The sequence below is a fragment of the Panicum virgatum genome, chromosome 7K (genome assembly GCF_016808335.1).
Source record: "Panicum virgatum strain AP13 chromosome 7K, P.virgatum_v5, whole genome shotgun sequence".
Taxonomy (NCBI): domain Eukaryota; kingdom Viridiplantae; phylum Streptophyta; class Magnoliopsida; order Poales; family Poaceae; genus Panicum; species Panicum virgatum.
Genome location: NC_053142.1, coordinates 25,266,622 through 25,274,352, shown reverse-complemented (window position 1 = coordinate 25,274,352; position 7,731 = coordinate 25,266,622). Strand labels below are relative to the sequence as shown.

The following is a 7,731-nucleotide window of genomic DNA, read 5'->3' as shown; positions in this document are numbered from 1 at the left end:
CTTCTCGCCGCCGTTGCAGAGGATGAGCTCAGCCTTAGAAGTTTGGAGATCTAGCCAACGCCTGCATCTTCCCCACGGACAGCGCCAAATGTCATGGGCTTTTGGGGGTACCCAGAGCCGGGTGGCGGAACACACCCACCTATTCCCCATGGGGGAGTACTCGGGGAAGTGCTAAGCTATTAGGCCGATCTAGCTTCGGGGTAAGAACACAAGAAAACACGGATTTAGAGTGGTTCGGGCCGCCGGAGCGTAATACCCTACATCACTGTGTGGTGTATTGCACTAGGAATGAATGAGTCTATCCTCTTCCCCCAAGTCTCTCTTTCGACTTGAGAGCTTCTCTAACGGGCGCTCCCCTTTTATAGAGCAAGGAGGGCGCGTACATAGGCGTTGGACCCCGATAGGTGGGCCCAACAAGGATGTATACTATACTAAATAGATACTAATTGTGCTACAGTGATGGAGCATCTTTTGCCGGATACGCTTCATCGTCTTGTAGACTTCCTGACCAAGGGAGGTCTTCTCCTTTCCCATCGGCGAGGCGCCCGTTGAGGCAATGTAGGTTGCGGCGTAGACTGTTGGGTCTACCGCATAGGCGTTATGATACTCCGTCGCCGAGTTGTCGTGTCTAACTGGCGTAGCAGGCTAACACGCGTGGCGTGAGTGGTGCTAGCGGCTGTACAGTGCACCTTGGTAACACGCGACTAACAGCATAGCCTAGCAAAAGTCTCCTCGGGCTCTGCTGTGGCAGAGCACTTAACGCCTCCCGCATTGAATGCGGTAGGTGGGCAAGTCTTTCTGAGGGAGCTTGGTGGCCACACGCGTACCTGCGCCTACGGACACGTGGCGGCTTCGGACCCCCCAGGCGGGGTGTCTGTTCCCTCCCGGAGAGGGGTCCGGATAGTATATGGGGGTCCGGGACCCCGTGGGGGGTCCGGGGCCCCCGGTCGTTTTGGCCCTGAGCGCTTTCTTCTCCAGGACACGTGGTGACAGCGGACCTGTCCCGAGCGGGAAGCGGGTCCGGGGCTGTTGGTCCGGTGAGATGGAGCCGGACCCCAGAGATCCGGCTGCTCAGCTCCTTAGGGCGCAGTTACGGATAACTACACGAGTCTTGACATAGCAAGAGGGGGTACCCCAGTCCTGAGGTACCGACAGACTCCGTCAGGGCAAGCACATGTAGGGTTGCCCTAGTCTCGGCAGGCCAGCTAGGGCATCTTCAAACGCCATGGAGGCGAAGGAAGAACAGCATGTCGAGGTTGGAAAAGTAGGGTAATGAGGAAGAAAGGTAAAAACGATAAAAGTAGAACGATTTGATAGATTCGATTGGGTTGGATCCCCTCAATCGCCCGTGACCCTTTATATTTATAGGGAGGGATGGTCTTATTCCATTAGGAGTTGAAACCCTAATTAATTTCGTGTCAAAATACAACTCCTAACTTGGACTGGGCTGTCTAGACAGGTCTGACCGCCCTAGCCAACCGGTCTGACCGGTCTGGGTCTGGGTCAAATCTTCCCGAAGTCATAACTCTCTCATCCGAAATCCAAATCGGACGTTCCATATATGCATTTTGATCATCTCAACGAGAGCTACACAATGGTGAAGTCAAATTTGCATTTTGACAAAGTCACTATTGGGTATTTTAGCATCACGAATAAATCTGTAAGCGCACGGATAGCATTGTAGGTTTCACCTCAGAGTATTCCAAGGGTTATTGAATCCACAGGGAACATGTGTGAACTAACTCCTATTCTACTCAGTCCAAGGACACACCAAGATAGGTAGAAGGGTAGAGAGGATTCCTAAGATAATGCAACTGCTGAGTGAAAGGTCAATCTCTCGGGCACAATACTCGCTTCGGGCACCGGCTTACAACTGGTCTGCCAGTCGACTCCGGCCAACAGCTCCACGCTATATCCGAACGTGGAGGATTACAAAGGACCAATAGGGCTATCATCACCTACAGCCTACCTCTACTAAACCATGGGATATAAGGCAAACGAAGGATGACCCTTAGCCTAGACACTCTGTATGGGCTGATTACTACTGTAGTCTAACTACGTATGATATCCCATAGTAAACTACAGCACTCTGTATGAATACAAAGCGATGAACCAGCGAGTAAGAGAACTGATCTCACTCAACTACAAGCACTACTATCATCTACTATACCAAGTAAAATACTAGAGATAGGAACCACGAATACTTACTAAACCCGAAGAATGTAGCAACATCCGTAGAGGTACAAGCTGGCGCAGAGTGCCGACACCCCGGCATTTCTCCCGAACTACTCTCTCACTCTCATAGAGGTACAAAATGGAGAAGAGTGCCGAAGACCGGCGCCCCTCCTACATACCTCTACCCTCTCCCTACTCTAAGACACTTCTAAACCAAGAGAAGGCTTGAGAGAGCACTTGGATGGATGTCTTCATTTGGAGCCCCCCCTCTACTATTTATAGAGGGGTGCCATGGCCTCCTCGGCTGCAGGATTGAGCCGGTGCCTCCTTGCGCCGCCTTTGGCATCAAATGAGGGATCTTCACGTGGAAGATGAGGCCGAGGTGAACCGACCTTAGATCGGGCGACCTGGTTGGTCGGCCGACCGGAAAAGGTGGCTAAACCACCTCAAACTTGGTCTGGAGGCTACTAGGTGGGCCCCCATGTCATACCCAGGGGTGTGGGCCCCTCTTAAGGCGGTTTGGATGCTCTAGTGGGCCCGTGGATCCTCGTGAACGCGTTTGATTTGTTGAGAGGGTGTTGCCACGGATTGATGACATGTCACCTTGCTTGTGGGCTGCATTCCTTCTCATATGAGGCTATCTAGTGGGCCATTTGATCCTTGTACATAGTTGCGCATTTTACCTTGATCTGTGGAGTGTGTTTCCCTGCTCATGAAGTGTGTTTTCTCTGTTAATTCACCTGCATACAAATATTTACCAACACTCGTAGAAATGGTCAGTAATAAACCCCTGCCACTAGGTTGATGCTCACATTTTATGTATTTATGCAGTACTTGATGGCCTAAATTCGGTACTTTATAGCCGTCAACAGTCACCTTTACTGGTCTGACCAGTCTCTGCATACCGGTCAGACCGGTCTGCACAGCCGTGCCAATTTTGATCGTCAACAGGGACCCCCTCACCCGCTCTTGAAAATAGATTTCCAAGGACAGGTGACGGGATGACCCGTCCCTACAAATTGGTTTTCAGGGATGAATCACACCGCAACCCGCCCCTACAAATAAAAAAAACAAAAAAAAATCACTGCCAGCTAGCAGCCACCACTGCTCCCCTGCGCAGAGCTGCCGTTGCTCCCTGCGAGCCGCTCTCCTCGAGTGGCATCCGCCACCGGCCCACCGTGCGTTGTATGCGGCGAACGGCGTGAACTCCACCACGGGCAGCGTCTTGATCTCGTGGATCTGCCGTCTTCGAGCACGGACGGTGCGCTCTGGTCATCGGTGAGCCTCGAGATGCGCATGTTCTTCGCCCCGATGACAGAGATGTGTACCTAGTAGGGACAAGGATGGGGAGAAATTCTTTCAAACTTTGCAGCGCACACTAGGAAATCAAAATTTAAATCGAATAGCCCGCACCTACTGAGGATGGGACGCAGGCTTGTTGTGCGCCATAAGCACCAGCACCCAGCGGGCTGGGTGGCAGCAGGTCGTACTCATCGGCATGGGCACAGAAAAACATGAGTGATGTGAGGCCCTACACGAGTAGCCTCTAGGAGTGCGCCATGGCTCCGACCAGCAGGTTGCCGCAGAAGGTGCCAGTGCAACTCCGCATCGAGCGCGACCTGGTTTATGTACCGGATCCGCCCGCCTGCGAGCTCACTACCACCTCCAACCACCGGATCCGCCCACCCACGCGCTTGCCTCGTTCCGCATGCGCCGGTAGCTCCGTGCACCGCGGCATGTGGGAGAGGAAGAGATGGGGGAGAAGACTGAAGAGATAAGGAAGAGAGAATGCATGTGCTGCTGCTGCTGTCGTTCCAAATACAAGGAAGTGTGCGCCTGCGCCACTGCTTTTCAATTTTTTAAAGGGTCTTTGTCCTCCATATTAGTCCCGGCCACCATTAGACTTGGGACCAATGAAGGCTTTAGTTTCGGGCAGGTCCAATGGCTAGGGGGCGGCGGGAAGCTTTAGTCCCTGTTGAAGCCACCAACCGGGACTAAAAGTCACCCTTCAGTCCCAGATGGTGACTCCAACTGGGACCAAATGTCCTGGACATTTAGTCTGAGTGGTAACACCAACTGGGACTAAAGGATGACCATTTAGTCCTGATTGGTGGTTCCAATCTGGACCAAAAGTGCCTTTAGTCCCAGTTGGTGGCTCCAACCGGGACTAAATGGTCCTTCACTGGTTAGTTTAAAAGGAAGATACCTTATTCAAAGTTATGTGTGCTGTGTAGGTGGGGTGGTAAGGAAGCTACGCGTGAGGTGAGACATCTCGTGTTCAAATCTTGAGTCGCGTAGAATATTTTTGCTTTGCACATGCCCTTTAGTCCCGGTTATTGGACCCGGGACTAAAGGCCTGGGACCTTTAGTCCCAGACTCCCGATCCCGGTTCGAAAATCGGGATTAATTGGAGTTGTGGCTCGGGACTAAAGGCCCGTTTTGTACCAGTATTAGGGGCGGGTGACGCCATCATCCGCCCCTGAAAAAAGCGCCCCATTTTTAGGGGTGGGTGACTACAAATATTTGGTAAAAATGGCATCATTTTTAGGGCGAGTAATGGCGTCACCCCTCCCTAAAAATCCATTTCTAGGGATGGGTCAATGACGGAGGTAGACCAGGGTACCTCCCAGCTGAGTAGTTACCCCCTTGACTGGGTACCTACTCTGCCAGACTACTCTGCACGACTACCTGGCGGACAGGCACTCGGCTGGATGTCGGAAGGTTCCTCCGAGGATCAGGATCAATGCGCGGATACGGATTCCGAATATCTAGGGATCTCAACCGACCTGATTCCATGTAACAACCCGAGTAGATATCCTCCCTTATTTGTAACCCACGGCACCTGGACTATAAAGGGGCCGTGAGGGGATTCATAGAAAACGCTTCAACTCATCATCGTCTAGCTCATCCAATACACAAAACACAGGACGTAGGGTATTACGCTTCCGAGCGTCCCAAACCTGTCTAATCCTTGTGTCATCACGTAACCATCCGACTCTTGGCTCCGGAATTCCCTCTTCACTACAAATCTACCGCTAGGCATACCCCTGGTGGACTTGCCGGATCAGCAATCCGACAGTTGGCGCGCCAGGTAGGGGAGATTTCTCAGGAGTCCTTACAACGAGTTTTGATGGCATCAAAATCAAGCGTCTTCATCTCCGCCAGCGGCAGCATCCAGATGCAGGCCGCCGCCGGATTCTCCTTCACCTTCGGTAGTTTTTCGGAAACTATGGTTCCCAGGAACCACCCACCAGCCCCTCGAGCACTGAGAGCGGCAACTCTTTGACCGTCAGATCCGATTTGATAGCCCAAAGCTCCATCGCTCGTCGAGTTTCTGTAGTCGACATCAACGATCCTCCGATCGTTCGCCGCAGGGTGACCCATCGCCCCGTCATCTCCAACGACGATCTCATCTTCAGGATAGATCACTGATGGAGGTACATCCAGGTACCTCCCAGCCAAGTAGTTATTTCCCAACTGGGTACCTACTCGGCTAGGACCACTCTACAAGACTACCCGGCGGACAGGCACTCAGCTGGACGTTGGAAGGTTCCTCCGAGGATCAGGATCAAGGCACGGATATGTATTCCGGATATCTAGAGATCTCAACCGACCTGATTCCATGTAACAACCTGAGTAGATATCCTTCCTTACTTGTAACCCACGGCACCTGGCCTATAAAGGCGCCGTGAGGGGACCCATAGAACGCATCGTTATTCATCTGCATCTTCCATCATCAAGCCCATACAATACACATAACACAGGACGTAGGGTATTACGCTCCCGAGCGGCCCGAACCTGTCTAAACACTAGCATCATCTCGCAACCATCTAGTTCTTGGCTCCGGAATCCCACCTTCACCTACAAATCTACCGCCGGTCATACCCCTGGTGGACTTGCCGGATAAGCAATCCGACAGTTGGCGCGCCAGGTAGGAGGGATTTCTCAGGAGTCCTTGCAGCGAGCTCGATGGCATCAAGATCCGGTGTCTTCTTCTCCGCCAACATCAGCATCCAGATGGAGGCCGCCGCCGGATTCGCCTTCACCTTCGGTAGTTTCCCGGAAACTATGGTTCCCCAGAACCCACCCACCAGCCCCTCGATCACCGAGAGTGGCAACTCTACAAGCATCAGATCCAATCTGATGGTGTAGAGTTCCATCATTCGTTGGGTTTCCGAACTTGACATCAACGATCCTCCGATCATTCGCCCTAGGGCAACGCGTCGTCCGGTCATCTCCAATACCGATCTAATCTCCGGAATATATTGCGTTACCAGATCCCTTGCCGAGTGCATTCAACTTGGCGAGAGCGTGTGTAACACCCGGTTTATAAAAGGACATAAACCGAGCAGTCATATACGTACTAGGATCAAGTCACATGTATATACAACAGAATGAACAGTATATCACAGCACATATCACGTAAAAAGATATAATAAAGCGAGTACGAATGTTATTTATTATATTAATGACAAAATGTCTGATACAACGGAAGCGTAAAAACATATACAAGAAACTCTCAGAAGCAGGGCACCACAGGGACGTCGACTGGGAGACGAACGCCTAGAAGTCCTCGTACTCCTTGTAGCTCCGGGTGAACTCCCTCGCGTCGGCAGGAACTGAGCAGCAGTAGAGTATCCCCAAAAAGGACCAGAGGAAAAAGAGTAGAGAAGGCAAGTGTGAGTACACAACTTGTACTCAACAAGTATAACACAAACTATGAGGCTCTAAGGTTGGATGACTCAACTGCATTAGCTTTTAAGGCTTAGCAAAATTTTATTAAAGCTATTTACTACAAGTTGATGAATTACCATAACCCAATTACATAGTAATTAATCAGAATTAATTATGATACTACTGAGAACCAAACCAAACCAAGCCACCCGGGGAAACCCTCCTAACCAAAGGAAGATAACCCCACTAATCAAAAGGAGGATTTGGGCCGCTCATGACCGTGAGCACGGCTAGTGTACTAGTTTTACACTCTGCAGAGATTGCACATCTTTACCCACAAGTCGTGAGCTACGCTAGTTGTTCATCACACTTCCTTAGGTGAGATGGCTAGCAAGCACACTACGAGGCCGTTACAAAGAATCTAGTTGGTAAGGCGTAACCGTGAAGAGTTGGATCGGCCACGATGGGGCCCACCTCACGGGGGTACAAGCACAGGTGTACAGACCAAGCCGGAGGAGCAGGGACCATTGAAGCTTACCACCCTTTGCCCCGCAGGTAAGTTACTCCAAACCAAAAAGACCGAATTAGTAAGTCAAGACCGTCCCATTCCAGTCTTGTGGTAGCACTGTTGTCCCAGGTTGTCGCTCTATGAACCGGTCCTTATGGAGAGTGGCCAACCAAGCACTACGCACCGTGCTGGCCCCCTAAACCATGTTTCTAACAAAACCATTTTATAACAAGACGTGAGCCACTCCAACGGGCCACTCCCAGAATTAAGTTGCATATACCATTAATCAATTTAATTAAAAAGGACCAAGTGTGTTATAGCACGGCACCTAGCACAGCTAACCAAAAATGCAACCCAAAGGATATATATAAAGG

At 51.2% G+C, this 7,731-nt stretch overlaps 1 long non-coding RNA gene across 1 annotated transcript; it reads right to left on the bottom strand.

Moving 5' to 3' along the window:
- Positions 1 to 3,013: 3,013 nt before the first annotated feature.
- Positions 3,014 to 3,988, bottom strand: LOC120642965. Its single transcript, XR_005662813.1, has 2 exons — positions 3,589 to 3,988; positions 3,014 to 3,503 (listed from the first exon to the last, which is right to left on the bottom strand). It is a non-coding gene; the product is annotated as an uncharacterized LOC120642965 (long non-coding RNA).
- Between the last annotated feature and the right edge of the window lie 3,743 nt (positions 3,989 to 7,731).